The sequence below is a fragment of the Platalea leucorodia genome (genome assembly GCF_965183815.1).
Source record: "Platalea leucorodia genome assembly, chromosome: Z".
NCBI lineage: Eukaryota > Metazoa > Chordata > Aves > Pelecaniformes > Threskiornithidae > Platalea > Platalea leucorodia.
Window position 1 is genome coordinate 82,514,933 of NC_138858.1, and position 18,365 is coordinate 82,533,297.

The following is an 18,365-nucleotide window of genomic DNA, read 5'->3' on the forward strand; positions in this document are numbered from 1 at the left end:
ATTTTCTATTTCAGAGTTTTATCTCAGTGGTTTGAAACAATATCAACTCAGTCTCTGTATTTTGTTGCAATTACCAAATTCTTCTTCTAACAGAATGATTTGAAAGTACAGTTTGATTCTAGAATAATTTCACTGAAAGAAAAATTGAAAATATTAACCAAAATACTCATAAACTGTCATATTGCTAAAAGACCGTCTATAGCATTGACAATGAGCCAGACGAAACTATGTTATATTATCCTAGGAATGTGAGTTTACCGTATATGCTGAAATTTGTTTTACTCATAATTCTGCAAAAAGTGATGAAGCTGAGAATAGTTTAGACTAGATTAAAACTACAAAAATGAGCTTCAGAGCACAGCTAAATCCCCAGTCTGGGGTACATAATACTTCAAAGCATGCTCTGTGGTAGGGAATTATGTTTGTTACGACGAAGACCATAAGAAATTCTTTGTTGTACTGGGTTTTTTTTCCCTCTCCTTACCATTTTATTTGTTGCCAAAACTGGAATAAAGAGTTTTGTTTTGAAGTCAAATCAGACTGCTCTGTTTCTGATCCAATTTCCTTTTCTGACTTCTTTATTAAATAAGAACAAATTGTTTCCTCAGTAAAATAGTTTTCAGTCTCAAAGAAAGAAACAAAGACTGTCTTGTCTTTTGAGAAGAAATGTGATAGACTGTAAATTCTTTAAAGAAGTTCCTTTCTGGGATAATAGATTTAGTTTTACATGGCAAATAAATGTAGGTATGAAGTGGTGAAATAAAAGGGAAATAAAACTGTGATAAAACATTTCCAGAGTAGAGTGCAATGTTGTATGAAGAAATTAATAGATGTCATTTTGTTTGCATAAAATTGTAAATATTAAAAAATGCCATTATAAATAGTAAAAAGGCTGTATTTTTTTTTCTTCACAGCAACATAACAGATTAGACTTTACTGCCATTTTTTCACTTACTGTACAATTAGTTTATAGTATTTTGCACTACTGTCATCACTGATATGATTCCTGTCCCTGAAAGTGGCAGTAAAAGCAGATTCTGAACACTCAAGACTTCATGGAACTAATTTGAGAAGTTACTGGATTTATTTTCAGAAGCTGGAGGGCAAAAATCTCACTCCATACAACCAGTACATCATATGTAGTACTGCAAGGTTTTCCACAATATTCCAATAACATGTTAAGTACTTTTTCAATAGATCTTATATATTATATAGCAGACCTCTTGATCTGTCCTGAAGACTGAAAGGTAACAAATTCCATACTTACTTTAAAGGCATTCAGTAATAGCATTATTGTATCAGACTATTGGTTCTCCACTATAAGCTCTGAGATCCAAATTCCTCTAAAACACATTAATTTTACTTCATTGATACTCTTTTGACTTCATTAGAATTTTTTTTTTTTTTTTATTTACACTAATATGAAAAAAAGGCAATTCTGGAATGAGCATGCTGTGTAAGTCATTGGCTAAAAGATTAATCGTCTTTCTTCCTCAGATTCTTCCATGGATCAAAAATAAAAATAAAAAGATTATGAACAACAGAATGTTCAATAAAAACTTGAAGATTATGGCTAATAGTATAGGAACAGCAGTAAGCTATCAGTATTATCCGAAGTTATTTGATTTCCAAATATCTAAAAAGAAATGTTAAAGAGACATACAAAAAGCAAGATAAGTTTTTCAAAAAATCAGCCCTTCAGAATCAAAACATGCAAAAAGCAAAGGGGTTTGATGCATGTACTATTTAGTGAGAAGTTATCAGATGATTATCAAAATACGTATTCTACATTTTGTTCTTTAAAAATTTTGTCTCTTCAAAATAATAACAGATGTTAATTTTCTTGGGTTTGTTTGAAATAATATATTTATCAGATATTTATTTATAAGATATTTATCAGATATTGGTTTTAGAGGATGTTTGTACTACCAGTTGTGTTTCAAAAAGTAAAATGTCAAAAATTCAAATTTTACACATAAGAAATAATTATTTTTGAAAAAGAGTTGAAACAACAGGAACAAGACTGATGGTGATTTTGGATCTCATGTACCAACATGCCTGTTTTAAAGATGCATTCAGCCATAATGAAATTACATTTTAGCAGGACAATTTCACAAAATTGCTAGTTACTTTTTTTAAGTTAATCAGGAAACCATTAGGAAGAATGTTTCAATTAAAAGATTAGCATGTTCTTCACTTCCTTCTTTTTGCCACTGAAAAGTAAATATTTTCTTATGTGTAAGCCCAGCTGTATTCATGGTCCAGGTAATTTTTTAAATATTTTTTATTTTATTTTATGTAACAGAAAATGTGACCACTAGGTAGGACTTCAAAATACTTTACGGTCTGGCATTATTACAAAGCTTTGGTAAAGAAGCTATACACATAAAATATGACTAATATTCTTTGCTATAATTGTAGTTTTAATTTCAGTTAAAACAATTCAGAAAGCTTTACTCTTCCTCTACAAAACATTCTCATAGTTATGTGCTATAGGTCCAAAATCAGGCTAACACACTTTCAAAAAGAGGTTCTTAGAGTTTAGCATAGAGTTAAGAAGCTGTTGGTTTTTGAAGACTGTATACAACAGAGGTGCAAAGAAAAGGAAGAGTTATAGATCCTCTATGGTATAGTGTGCATGTGAATATTAATGATAAATATTATTTAATTTAGCAGTGATTGCCCTACTATCTCTGATCATTTTCTCAGTTCAGCTGAGCTTCCATGTGGCCTGAAAGCCACAAGGGGTGCCAAGAGTGGGATGGCAGTTGGAGTCAAATCCAGTTGGCTGGAGTCAAATCCAATTGGCGGCTGGTCACAAGTGGTGTTCCCCAAGGCTCAGTACTGGGGCCGGTCCTGTTCAACATCTTCATTGATGATCTGGATGAGGGGATCGAGTGCACCCTCAGTAAGTTTGCAGATGACACCAAGTTGGGTGGGTGTGTTGATCTGCTGGAGGGTAGGAAGGCCCTACAGAGGGATCTGGACACGCTGGACCGATGGGCCGGGGCCAACTGCATGACATTCAACAAGGCTAAGTGCCAGGTCCTGCACTTGCATCACAACAAGCCCATGCAACGCTACAGGCTTGGGGAGGAGTGGCTGGAGAGCTGCCTGGCGGAAAAGGACCTGGGGGTGTTGGTTGACAGCCGCCTGAATCTGAGCCAGCAGTGTGCTCAGGTGGCCAAAAAGGCCAGTGGCATCCTGGCTTGTATCAAGAACAGTGTGGCCAGCAGGACCAGGGAGGTGATAGTGCCCCTGTACTCGGCATTGGTGAGGCCGCACCTCGAGTACTATGTTCAGTGTTAGGCCCCTCACTCCAAGAAGGACATCAAGGTGCTGGAGCATGTCCAGAGAAGGGCAATGAAGCTGGTGAAGGGTCTAGAGCACATGTCTTATGAGGAGCGGCTGAGGGAGCTGGAGTTGTTTAGCCTGGAGAAGAGGAGGCTGAGGGGAGACCTTATTGCTCTCTACAACTACCTGAAAGGAGGTTGTAGGGAGGTGGGGGTCGGTCTCTTCTCTTAAGCAACAAGCGATAGGATGAGAGGAAATGGCCTCAGGCTACGCCAGGCGAGGTTTAGGTTAGATATTAGGAAAAACTTCTTCACCGAGAGGGTGGTCAAGCATTGGAACAGGCTGCCTCGGGAAGTGGTTGAGTCTCCATCCCTGGAGGTATTTAAAAGATGTGTAGATGTGGTGCTTACGACATGGTTTTGTGGTGGACTTGGCAGTGCTAGGTTAACGGTTGGACTCAATGATCTTAAGGGTCTTTTCCAACCTTAACGATTCTATGATTCTATGATTCTAAGAGGAGATTAAGCTCTTTTCTCTAACAGTTCCAACTCTTGTTCCCTACAACATGGTCTATGTTACCCAATTTTGATAATGCTAATGACAAAAAAACTTGTCTTTAATAGATCTTTTATAAAGAATTGGAAGATGCTTCCCAGAATGCTCTAGGTGTTTATTTGTATACTGAGGATTTAGTACATTTACTGCTGAATCGATGTTTTTCATGCACATGAAAACTAAACTTCATGTTTTTGTGCATACAGACACCTACAGTCTTGCACTCATTGTTTTTCTAAAATTTCATATTGTATGTAAATAATACATACTATTTGATGTCCTAACCTTTACCAACTCACAGCAGGAGCTTAGAGAATGACTAATTCTTGTGCAACCTTAGAAAATATGAGATTTCTTTTCGCATCTCTGTTCACAGCTTTGCAGCCCTGGTCACAGTTTACGTTTATCTCAAAACTACTTCTTGTAATACACAGAATGTCAAATAGCGGTAAACATACTGCTTGTCTTCATTATGTTTCATTCATGTAGTACATGCAAATAGAAGATATGATCAACAGTAGTACTGTAGACCTTAAATCCCGATATTAATCCTATAGGTCTTGATCTACACATTTCCATTTAAAAAGTTGCAGTCTGTATTCAAAGTCCTCTACGTTTCTGGAATGAGAAACAAGCAGAGAAGTAGTATAGTTCCTACAAAGATCCTATCTAATACAAAGAATGCAGAAAGCATTACATGTACTAAATTGTGACTGACTGAAGATGTAAGCCTAATCCATTTTCTCCTAGAGGTAAGAAACAGGCTTAATGAGTCTATCTCTGCTTCTTCCAGAACAAGTAAGAAATAAGATATATATTTATGTTTGCAACAATCGTGACAGGGAGAAAAAATAAAGAACAATTTGTCACTAAATGCAGCCATTGACCACAGGATCAGCCTGTGTAATGAAGCCTGCTCATTTTAATTGTTCTTCCTCCTGCAGTATTGCCATAGTACTTTGCAGCCTTATGGAGAAATAGAAGTACTTTTTACACCAAAGCTGCCCTTTGGTAGCACCTCTGAGAGAAAGCGTTCCAGCTCTTAAAGAAAGAGCTACACTTTCTGTAACTATAAGTTTAGCTTATTAATAAAAAAATTGCACTATCAAATATGAGCATTCCTTGTTTTTTAAACAAAAATGTATTTCTGTCCCATCGTTTATTTAATTCTGTGCAAATGCAATTGAGCAAATAGTAACTTTCTTATAAAGCTATCAATATGATGGTATCAGAGTGGAGATTAAAAACAAAATGTGTGTTATCCCAAATGTACACCTTGCCCTGTGGTTAAACTAACCTGTGATGGTAGCTCTTCCATTTAATTTTTTGTTACCTTAGAATCCATGCAGGCACACAGGACCTCACCAGCTGAGAGCATTATTGAGAATATCCATGGAACATGCTTTGATATTGATTAAAAAATCCTGTCTCAGGGACCGGATTTTTAAAACGGAAGGCCTGAAAGACCACCTGCAAGAAAAAAATCCATAAGACTGAGCGCTTCTGAAGATCCACATTTTTTCATGCCATTAATGTGCCTGTGTGAGCAAATAAAATCTATTAATGCACAAGTATTTAATTATATTCACCTTATTTACACCTACCTTCACAATCATTCAGCCTGCAGAAGTAAGTACTTAAATGAATATGGACCATATGACCAGCTTAATAAAACAGAAAGAAAAAATATCATAGTTTCTTGGCAAATAATGTAATAATATGCTATTCTAAAAATCTTGGCTAATAACACTTAAAATACTGGCATAACTGTTATAAATCACGTGGAAAAGATTAAGAAAAAGATGTAATGAGTCTTTTTGTCCTTTCTGCAAACTCAGAAGGGCACATTCTCAGATATATATGTAAAACAGATGTAAGTCCACTAAAGTCAAGTCCTTGAATCCTCCAGCCTAACTGACATAACTGACTGGAAAGTAGCTTGAAAGGTACCTAAAATATCCTTATAGAAAGGATGGTTAGCTAGCATTTAAATAAATTCATACAGATGGAATTTAACTGTAGTGTTGATCTGTACTGTTGTTTTTAAATGATTCTTGTGGCTGTTTTCCAGAAATATTCGGGAAAGACTATATTACTGTTGAAATGACTTAAGAATCTGAAAATGAGATTGGAGGTATTTGGAAACTGTAATAACTTCCAAATATTTACTAGCTGTTGTGAAATATGTTTATCAGCATGGATTTCAGAGAGGTTACAAGCAGAGATCATCTTGTCATTATGTTGTCAAAGGAATGATATATACCATATTCTCCTCTATTTTCCTATTTCTGCTTTTTTATATTTGGGTTGGTTTCTTAGTAATTATTAATCACTGTCTGTTTATCAGTATCTCCCCTTCAGTAATAACTTTCCATTCTCCTCAATTTTACAGATAGATAGAGGTCTTACATGTTATTATATTTTTTAAATTTTACAGAAATAGGAAACAGATAAGAGAAGATGGACTGGAAATGCCTTAGCTGTGAAGAAACCTGTGCTTATGTGTTTCTGGAAATGAGAGAAAAGGAGACCTTATAATTGCATGACCCAAGAGTAAAACTTCAGTAGCACTTTGCAACTGCTTAGACATGAAAATCAATCAGCTACAATAACTCTGTCCTTCGGAAAGCTGGGTTCATTATATCTAGCTCTTAGAGAACATTAATTCTCTGTAAGTGGGATTTACTTGCTGCACCTGTACTAATAAATAAAACACGTGAAGACTTTTCTCTGTCCATAAGAGACAAGTGGTACAGGTCTCATCCATACAATTAAAATGTACCTGTGTTCATACTATCTAACGGGACTGCCCTGTGCTGTGCCTTCAACCCAGAAAATGCTTGGGAGACTTCTGGCTGGTGTGGAGCAAAGCTGCATCAGAAAACATGTCAACAATTTAACAAAATATACAAGTGCATGGTAGCAACTGAATTGTGTCCTTGACCTTTTCTCTATACTGGTATATAGATTATACCACTGTGTCATCCCAGCTTTAGTTATCTAAACATAAATCTTACCTGTATAAGTTCTATCCCTTCTATATTAGAAGAAAATTAATTACTTGATGTAAGCTTGTTGCCTATAACTCTCCAGTGTTACAAGGAGCCTCAGGTTTTGAACCTTACCCTGCTGACTAACACTTTTAAGCTTCCTTAAAGTTGGTAGCATCTTCCATCCCTACTGTTTTCTGAGTATAGACTAATCACTTCTTTTGTTCCCTCTTCAGCTTTCTGGAAAGTGCTTGAAGTTTAGAGCTAGATCCTTCCCTCCATTTTTTTCCCATGAATTATAGAATTACTGTGATTTCCTTCTTTCAAATGAGATCCACCTGGCTGTATCTGATTACATGTAACTTTGCCTTTTTCATCCTTTGTCCCTTGTAGCTATAAAAACCCCTTTTGACACTCCTCCTTACTTCAAACCCACCAGAAGGCTGTGATCAGTAGCAGTAATTTTCCCTGTTTTGATAGAGTGGCATTAACATTCTAATTTTTTTGGCTTGCTGCTGGAAAAGCTTTGTTTTGAAATTCCAAACCCAGAAAGAAGCTGAATTCAAGTGTTTTCACCAGTCTTTCTTTAGGTACGCCATTGTCCCACAGCGTTTCCATGTTCGTGCTCAGTCATTCAGGTTTAAAGGCTCGTAGTTCTGGCTCGTCAGGTAATCCCACAAAAAAAAAGAGTCTCTAAACTCATTGTCAGTCATACATCACTACATAATATGGCATTCAACAGTTTCATAATTGCACTGATGAACTGTATGCTGACAAGTTCCCCAAATTGCAGCAAGTGCTGTTGTGTCAATGGGAGCCCTGAAGTTTCCAGAATTGAATTTGCTTGCACAATTTTCTGTCCAAGTCTTAGGCTATTCCAGGTGTGGAAGCAAAGTCAGTCGGTCAGGCTTCCCCTCCCACTGAAAGCAAAGAGACTACTCATGTGTTATAAAGCTGTGATTTGAGTTAAATTTGATTTAAAATACGTTGTCAATTGCTTACATATGATCTGCAGTATATGCACAGTAATTCTTCCACTAAAATCAATGGGATGATTAAAAGCAAGTATTTGTGGTTTTATTCACTTGCATACCTCAAAACTTGCAAAACCAGTACCCAACTTCATTGAAGTAAGAATGATATTAGCAGATTTTCTGATACATATAGTCTATTTTAAATAGTAGATATATTTTAAAATAGGCCAAAATGTACATGTAACTTATGTATAGTCATACTTGATATAATGGGATTATATATATGATTAGTTGTGCATCTGAATCTTTCTGCAATGCCACGTACAGATGACAAAATAAGAGGGATTCAGATTACTCAATTTTTCTTTTAGGCAGCACCTTTTCTGAGCCATAAATATATGGTTTAGGAGTAATTGATTTTCTCTGGTAGGGTGCATGGCTTACATCCTAGTAGCAGAAAAGGAGTGTTAAACTCTCAGTTATGCTAAATATCAGTTTTCATTTTCATAGTTATTTTGGTCTTCTTGCTAAGATGATTTTCATCAATAAATCAGTAATTGTGCTTCGATCTACATTTTTTAACCTCTTTTTACTTTGTCTTTATTTAACTTCCTATACACTAGCAATCTCTTTATTTTTATTTTTACCACACTTTATATATTTTACTGGAGACTTTTTTATACAGTAGATATTTTTCTTGCTGTGTGTTGATTAATCATATTTCATATTATCAGCTCCCCCACAGCAATTCACACTTTGTGCTCAATAGATTCAGTGTATCATAGACTACATTACTGGTGCTGGGATAAACATATCTATGTTTTACTAGCTATATTATTAACACTTCCATTTACATTTCTACACTTATAGCCGCCATCATGAATATGTTTGCTGTTTTCATAGTAGAACTTTCCTTGTTGATTTGGTAGTATTTTATTTGAACAAGTTCAAATTACCCCAGAAGTTAGTAGTTTAATGGTCTTTATCTAATTGTTGTAAATTGTAATATAGCATGTGATTTGTAAAAATACCGCTTGAGTGATCCCTAAACACAGGCATTTAGTATGTTCTTTTTTATGCTTTAATATTTGTGTCCTTTAATAATTTTCCTGTTACCTCATTTTTTAACATTATCAGATTTAGTAATTTAGTTTTACTGGCTTTTCTTTCAACATGCCTGAATATGCCGAAGAATCATCTAGTTCCCAAGGCAACATCTGCAAGTTAAGGGAGTCTTAACATGTTTATTTTGTCTAGTAATAAGTAGAAATACTTTCTTTGTTTAACTCTTGGCATAAATTCTTGTGAGTTTGAGATACTCAATGCAAAATACCCTAAGGAATTTGTATTTCTGCTCTTGCTTATCCTGTGTGCTCTTTTTAGTCAGAAAGTTAAAAGATTGCTTGTTTTATAAAGTTAATTTTTAACATTTGTTTATGATTTATCCATGGGTGAGTATCCTTCACTTTCAAATCTGCAGAGTCTCACTTCTTACATTCTCCAGGTTCTGATCTAAAGCCATTATATCAATGACAATGTTTTCATGGCCTTCAGTACAGTTTGGCTTGGAAACTGACCGTAGACTTCTCTTTGTTCTTCATATTGTTCTCAGGAGAAGCATGAGAAGCCTTATTTCTGCATTCAAAAATGCAGAAAGGGGGAGAAGGTGCTTGTTTCTCTTTCTTGGCTTTTGTAAAACAGCATCAAATTGCATGTATTTTACTGGAATAGTAATGTATCATTTTTCATTTTGGTACATGTTGTTTGTTGAGCTTTTGCTGTATTGTTTGACGTGACAGTATGAAACACAATCTAATGGTTGTCAAGGAAAAGCAGTCTTTGGAATGCAAAGATCTCAAATTCAGGTCTCTAAGTGTATGTATTATTTACTAAAGTTTTTATGTATTTCTTCCTTCAGATATTCCACTTAAAAAAACTTCCTCACCCCACCAGTATTTCAAACGCAACTTTTCCACAATTGTTTAAAAAGCTAAAGGTCTATCCCAATGTTCATTTTCAGGACTTATTTTATAGATTTTACATTGTGAAACCTCTTGTCTTCTGCATCCTTCTTAAAGAAGGTTTTTATGTTTAAAGTTTTGTTTCATGTTTGAAGTTTATGTCTCTGGGCCACCAGATCATCTTGTTCTTGGCTTTCTTTCCACCTAGATGAGAAGTTTTAACCACCACATTAAGGTTTATGGGCTGATTTAGCTATTGCCATATGGTCCTCTAGTTTCTGAGTGAGTTATTTGGTTTCTGCTTGGAGATAATGGTTATTTTTAAATGCAGGAATGTCTTATGCTGTAGTCGGGTATATTAGGAGTCACATCAAAAGACAGCAATCACCTTAATTTCTAGTCATGTCCTAGGAGTGTTTGAGCCTTTAAATGGCAGAATTTTAAGCCTATTTTAAAATTACTTATTTAGAAGTTGTTATTTTTTTTATTGTAGTTATCAGTATTTGTTTGATAATGCATGAGTGTATATGATGGTAAAAGTATCAAACAAATAGCATTTCTTGAAAAACAGGAGACTTACACCTTAATGGTAATATTCATGCTGCTGAAAAGGCAGAGATAGCAGGCTGGGCTGCAAACTCTGTCTGTTAAAACACATCCAGGAAGCATGCCTCCCTCCTGCGGCAAAAACTACCTTGTCTTTGAGGAGTTATATTGCTTGTGCCTGGCCTGCTGGCATCTTTGTTTCCTTTCTACTCTCCCCACCTGGTTAGGATCAGGTTGGAAAATTGCTATTGTTCATGTAGAAAGTACACTAGCTGCTGGCTCCCCGGTGCCATTCCTGTGCTTTCAGGCGCTTTCCCTGGAGCCAGCTTGAATTTCCTCAGCAGGACAGTTCTGCTTAATGTCTCCTAATACTGCTAAAGGAAAGAATACATAGGGGTCTCTATTTTTTCTCTAGAAAATATTAAGTTTCACTGTAGGGGGAAAAAACCTGGTAAACATTGTAAAAAGTACATTTTAAAGGGTTTTTTTTGGCATGCCTTCATAAAGGTAACACTTCCTTTCCTTGCAATAGAACTGACATAAGAAACAGGTTGGAAAACAACTGCTGTGCATGGCAAAATACTTGCCAGTGCTGTTCCTTGTCAGTTAAAAATAATGGCTCAAGGGAGTAATACAGTGAACCGAAGTAAAATAAAATAACTTGTTAAATCAAAAGTAGAATTATTTAAGTGACCAAGTGACAGTTGGATTAAACTGAGACTATGTTCATGCAGCCTGACTTATATTTGTTGTTATACTGAATGAAGTAATCAGAAGAAGATTTAAGCATATTTCAAAAGCAATCAGTACTCACAGTTAACATCATTTGTGAGGAGAATTAATACTGTATTTTGCAAAGTTATATTTTGCTAGCTTGCCATGCCTACTATCTTAGTGTTTTACAAAAACATGGCAAACAAGGAGCTCTTGAAAAAATTCATGAGGACATCTCCTAAAAATAAAAGTACTCTCTGAGATCTCACATAATCTAATCTGTACAAATTATATTATCATCCTTCACAAAGTCCTATTCAATCAGTTCAGTTACATTATTCCATCATCATTAATGGTCCATTGCCTTTACTGTGTTTTCAAATCATTGGTTTCAGACAGCCCAACTTCACTATTGGAAAACATCGTATCAAATCATCCTCATCACCCAGTTCAACACATTCCAGTCTGACACATTAACACATCAGAAAGTTTTATTGCCTTGTTATCCAACTAGCAGAAAAAAAATTATGTAATTCACACATCCACAGTATGAATTAAGTCTAATAATGTGAACTCCCTGCTAGGAAAACCTCTCAAAGGGCTCAGCTCCTTTCTGCTAAAATCTTTCACATGCTCAATAGTTGTTAATGTTAGTGACTAAACAGTTCCCTCATCAAAAATGCCTGTACACCTCTTCTCAAAATTATCTAAGTATCTTATATTCTTGTGTATGCTTATTCTATATAAACAGTACGAAGGAAGGAGGTCCTGCTTCTGGGAGGGCAATGTGGACTGACCTGAACAGTAGGACCATGCAAAGTAAGGAAACAGAATTTCTCAGACTGTACTGATGTGGTGGCAAGCTGCCTCTGGTGAGTATTTTGAAGCAAGCACTGAAATCCTTCAGGATCTAGCGCTACAATCAAAAGAAAGAGGGCAGGATTTTTATTTGTTTACTTTTATCAAAACTACCGCGAACTAAAAGGTAAGAAATTGTTAAAGGTGATAATTTTATGTTACAGTTAAAGATAATTCAGTAGATTTTACCTTAGCTGCTATTGTGTGATTTGTTTCAAATATGGAAAAGACAGTTACCTGCTAACTCTCCTACTCTGCTACCCTCACTGAATGCCTTTGTTTTGATATCCTTCTGGTGCAGTTTCCTCAACAGTCTTCTCTTTTTTCACCTTTCGGTCACTGGAGGAGTTGCTGCTTGACTTTTCCTCCTTGGCTTCTACTTCTGTCCCTTCATCTTATCTTCTCCTTCATCCCTTTTCCACTCCTCTTTTTTCTTTCATGCAACCTGTCTCCTTCTCCTGTGTCAGATCCCTAGTTGAGTTGAGAAAGTGTTCTTTTAAGCCCTTTTACAGCCAGATGCTCTCTATATTAAGAACTATGATCAAACTGAACTTGCCTCAGCCCTGTTCCTAAAATACCTGTAATTTCCTGTACAGACAGCTAGGGTGGAAAGCAGAAGGAATATCTCTCTTTAGGTACTGCTTTGCTGTTTTTTTTTTTTAAAGCCTATTGCTTCTTATATTGCTCGTGAGTAATGTTATCAATATGGTGCAAAAATTACATAGACTCTGAAAAAGTAGATCAGTTTACTCCTGATTTATGCATTAATTAAAGAAATGGTAAGTTTTCCAGCTCCAGTAAAATATTTTGTTGAAGATTTCTTCCTTTGTTTTTTCTTTTTTTATTTTTCCTGCTGTCTGACACCAATGTAGTGCATTTGATATTTTGTAAAATTCAGCTTTTGTATACTTGTAGGTCATGGAAAAGACATCATTCCAGACATGTAACCTGGGATCTATGAAAAAAAAAAAAAAAACACATTACCTCCCAATACAAATTTGTACCTTCTCATGTAACTGTTGGTGAACATGTTCAAAGTTCAAATCTTTAAACTCATACAGCTTCTGTTTGTGAGGAATCAAGCTCACAAAATGCTTTTACTATTGCTCACATTGGTGATATTTGGAGCTTACCCGATCTTTTGTGAAGCCTCCTGGCTCTGTTACTTCTAGTGAAACTAATGGTCAGATGCTGCCTCAAAAAATAGGTATCCCCAATAGCCCAGAGGTTGTTCCTTCCATCTCATTCAGTGATGGATGAGAACATGGGAAGAGCAAACAAGTGGTATAGGCTGCTACAGAAGTTCCAAGTTTAACACAGTAAAAAAAAAGAAAAAAAAAAAAAGAAAAAAGCAATACCTAGTGATGTCTTCTATGTATGTATATAACAATATAAAATTTATGACTTTGAATATATTTGCACGTTAGACATTAACATTTATTTCCAGTAAGAAAAAAAATAAGGCCTGTTCTTCAGTTCTAGGTGGAGAAAATGCAGGCACGGCAGCCCACTCTTTCTTTGGAGGTACAACAGTCCTGGGGTGGTGTCGATGGTTGAGAGCTGCCTGATTTCCTCACATAGTCTGCAAACAGCTCGTGCCAGGGCTTAGGGATGGCAGTAAGCATACGGTATACAGACTCATGAATGAGCAACAGGGTGGTCAGATGATTTGGTTTAAGTTAAGAGATGAGATAAGGGGTAGAAGGCAGTGCTTACAGCTTCTCATTTTCTCCAGTCCTACCTCTCTTAACTGTACCAAAAACATACGAGACCATCTGAGGAACTGAGTCAGTAGGGCTTAACCTGTCTGTGTTTTCACAGAAATAATGTAATGTATTTTTTAAAATGGTTGACCTTTTACTGTCAAAAGTGCAAGTCTATGCCAAACAGTTATTTAATTTCTCTTTCTGTTCACAGAATTTTAATGAATATAATTAAAGACAGAAAAAATAATGGCCTAACCTATGTGCCAGAGTTACAATTTCTGTTTAATAGAAACAAAAAAAATGCTAGGGTTGGGGGCAGAGGAGGAGTACAGGGAAAGAGAAGAGGAAAGACAGATGATGTGTGGAAGGTGAACTAATGACACCAGATTTCTGCAATTCCATAGAATTTCAGTAACCATACCTATGTCTGAGCTTTGGGACCTTCACTGTTCCTGGCTCCCCAGGACAAGGTTTTTCTTCCTGTATTCAAAAACATCCTCAGCATGCATGGTCCCATTCTTGACATCTGATTTCCCCAAAAAGAAAACATATGCTTCTAGGCTGGGAAAAGCCAGAAAGTTAGTATGAAACATACAGATCCTGATTTTTTTTTTAAATTAAACTAATACATGTCAGTGGTGCGGGAACAGAACTGGAAAACTCATCTGGCAGGAGTCTCCAAAAGTGTAATTAACTGTTTGAATTTGTAAAGTTCACCTACTGACTGATCCAACCTCCCATCAGATTTTCTGAGCCTTAATGCTCAGCTCTCCAAGGGGTGGAACCCTCTCTTTATCTCTTCAATCTGTTTCACATATATGTGCACATGGACTCCAGCTCTATATTTTAAACTTAAGATAGGATGTGTCAGTAGAATTGTACGTTCGGTTTATTTACTGGGTTGGACTTGCTGAATGAATGAAGCACCTGGATTTGTATTTCCATGCAAAATAAACCTGCAGCACTTCAAATTTCTCCACTCAGCAACATTTTTACTAATCCATGATGGAACTTTGCAAAAGGAATTATTTTTTCTGTAATATAATTGCTGTTCTTGCAGATTTCTATAAAATGTGTCTCTTTTTTAAAAATCTTTAAAAGGTTCACTTGCAGCTAAGTACAAACAATCACTATACAGAATGAGTCTGAAAACAACAAAGCTGCATGATTGATGTTCACAGGTTTCACCTGTTGAATGACAAATATATGGGCTATGAGCTGTGCTTTTTTTCACTTTTTGTTTTTCATCACATAGTCAACATCTCAGTGATGCAAAGCTTTTAAGACTAGCAAAAGGGGAAAAAGAATGCAATTACCATGCCTGACATTCTTGATCAAACTGGGAACACATAATTGTTTGAGAGAAACTGCAAAAGGTGCAACTCTGGACTTCCTTCAGGTGCAAGGTAAAAGAGAAGTAGCTACAATGTCCAGCGCATGCTTTAAGCTTTTCAACTGAGGATTTGAAATGAACAAACTAGTAGTCTGGAGCTTTGGTGAGAAGAGTGGTTTATCTCAGTGAATACTAAAGACTTGCAAGAACCTTACCACAGGTGAGGGGTGTTCACTTAAACACATGGGCAGTAGGAAGGATTGTGTTGATATTCGTTTCTTTTCCATTAGGGATTTTTGTTGGAGGTAGAAGTGCCTACAAAATTTATTATTTTTCATTAAAGAACTGCAGTGCGGGGGCTGAATTTGTAAGCAGAACAGAGGTTTCTGGAGGCATTTTAAATCTTGAATCCTTTTCTCTTTTATATAAGAATCTTATTATTTATTGTCCCTGAGCAACAAGGCTACAGATTTCGCTTCTTATCTGACGAGATGTTTATATCAGTGTTATAAAATCAGTTTAAAAATCCTATAAAAAGCATAAAGTGTACACAATAATAAGGCTGGAACTTAAATTTGCTTGTTCCTTCTTACGTTTCATCAACAGTAGCAAACTACTAACTTGCTGGTAGTTTTAAAGAAAGATAATTTATTAAGCATAAGTAGTAATAGCACATATAATGCCTGGAAGAAAGAATCCAGACACACAAAAATGCAGACATGGACAGATGGGTTTGTAAACAGAGTGCTTATGGCAATAACAATGGTCTAGAGCTGGTTTTCTTTAGGGAAGAGCCACAGTATTTATAAACCTTTAAAAAATGCCAGATGAAGCAGTAAGTGTTTGTGCATGAAAATATTTCACTCGGTGTATGGAACATCAGAGCCCACCTTGAAGTACGTCAACCTGAGCACAGAGGTCAAATCAGGTGCTAAATGAAAAGGCAGACACTGATTTTGTGACCAAATGAGACCTTATGCAAAAACAAAGAGCAGAGTCAGGGTTGTAAACAGAAATATAACTTAGCAAATCCAATTTTCAGTGAATACTATACTGTAACACTTGTTTAGATGTTCTACTTTAAGAGTGTTTTAATTCTTTTGGAATTTGGATTGTTTATGGGTTTGTTTTTTTTTGTTTGTTTGTTTGTTGTTTTTTTTTTTTGTATATTTGTATATACAAAGGAAGATATATGCCAAGGAAGATATTACCAGAAAATAGCTAAGATGAGTTACTGTGTTATGTTATGGAACACTACAGAAGTAGAAAGAGGCAAATCAGACAAAAACAGACAAAAAGAAAGACAATTTACAAGGAAAATAATATAAGACCCAGACAAAGGCCTTTTCTTCACTCTCTTCAGGTCCATTTCTTATGTGACTTTTTATATTATGTTTATTTCTCAAAATGGAACTAGATCTCTGTCTTAAAAAACATGCACTGAGAATTGTCATGAAGAGAGTATCTGGAAGGTTAATATCTGCTTTCATATGAGCAGGGCAAATGAACTATCTGAGATCTATAAGCTCAGAAAAACTGATGCCAGTTCCTGCCACTCTTTTTCCAGCTTCTAGGGAGGATTTTTAAAGCAAGAATTTTCCTTTTATCATCCTGCCTTTGATACTTGGAAGATCATAATCTCTAACTGCTGAGTCAATTTTACTCCTCTTCATTGCATTCCAACAGCATGAGTACTCCCTCGTTTTCTATCTGCAAGTAAGTGAGGCTGCTGCTAATTTGAGACCTGCTCCTGAAAGGAGCTGGCACTTGCAACTCTCATTAATATCAAATAAGATAGAAAGAATACAGAGCTTTGAAATCTCGCCATTGCCATTTTGCAATGGACTCTTAAAAGGGCTGTCACATCCCATCTCCTATGCTCTAATCATTAGGATTTTCTTCTAGAAATTATCCTCCTGCTTATTGTGTTCATGCACCAGAATATCAAAAGAGCACATTCTTCCAGGTACACACAAGTCTGGACATCACCAGAGTCCCTGAAGCATCTTTCACATTTTTTTTCCTCTGTGTGGGGGCTAAGCAGTCTTTTGTGCTCCAGCTGTTTTATTTTAGTCCACATCTCTGCAGCTAACTGACATTTTGATAAGCATGGCAATACTTTTCAAAAGAAGCAATATGTATCAGGGATGATAGTTGCAGGGAAAAAAAATAAATGCCTAACCTAAGCTAGCTACTCTGTTTCATTGTTTTATGAAAGATGTAGTCTTAAATTTCTAGTTTCTTATGCTTCCTTATTTCTGGATATCAGCCTGTCATAAACTGGGATAATGCAGTTTCTGCAGATGTCTATCATTTTCTAGCTTTTTAGTAGGCTGGGGTTTATAGAGATGAAAGTGACTGGAAGAGATCTATCACCAGATGTACTTTCTGTTGAACTTGAAGTGCTATATATACTTCTCTGACCTTCAGAATATAATTGTGCTCAATGTTGTATAACATGATTACCTATATTTTTCAACATTATGAAGAACAAAAAGGTTTCTTGGCATCTTTTAAAACATATGCTTCATTAAAGAAAATTCTGCACAACCTGTTAGGGAAAAAGGCTAAAATTAGTTTTTAAAAAAAATAATTGCCCTCAGTGAAATTGCCATAAGAATGAGGACAAATACAATAGTTTCTTATCAATAGATTCAGAAATAATTAAGGAATTGAGAAGGAGAAAGCAGTTTTTTGTGTATAATCTCAGCAAAGTTCTGGGGAGGATCCCTTAATTTTCCATATGTAATTGAACAGAAATAATATACAATCCTTTGTCCTTATTTTCATCCTGCTGTTCAAGGAAATCCTCGATTAACATACGGTACTGCTGTGACTGAGAAAAAGAGTGTGCTAAACCTGCAAATTTACATCTGTAAAGAAACACTAGAGGACATTCATAGTGGAAGCATCCATTTCGATTTGTAAAGAAATTATACCTATATGCAGTAATATGAACATATTGTTTGTTTTTAAGTAGACACATATATGTAGAAATACAGGTTATAATCTTTGACATATGTAAATTAAACACATATATGTCTTAACCAGTATTTTCAAGAATACTTTGGAATAATATAATCTACAATTTTAATAAGCAAGGGGAAGCTAAGCTCAAAAGGGCTATGATTTCCTTGTGGTAGAAGGCCAGAATCAGGATTAGAAATCCAGAGTTTCTAATTCTCAGACCACAGCTTGATCCATTAGATTGTGTTGTCTCAAAAAGCCACTCAAAACAAATTAATGGGCATGTTCTTCCCTTCAGAGGTACAGTTTTAGTGGTTACACAGTGCACTATGATATGAGGAAAAGAAGTTTTAGGTTAAATTGTTTATGCTCTGTTTACTTACATGTAGGTCAATCAATTGAATAATGCATATTCTCTTATACTTATTATCATGAAGTACCTGCAGTCTGCCTCTGGATAAAGTAAG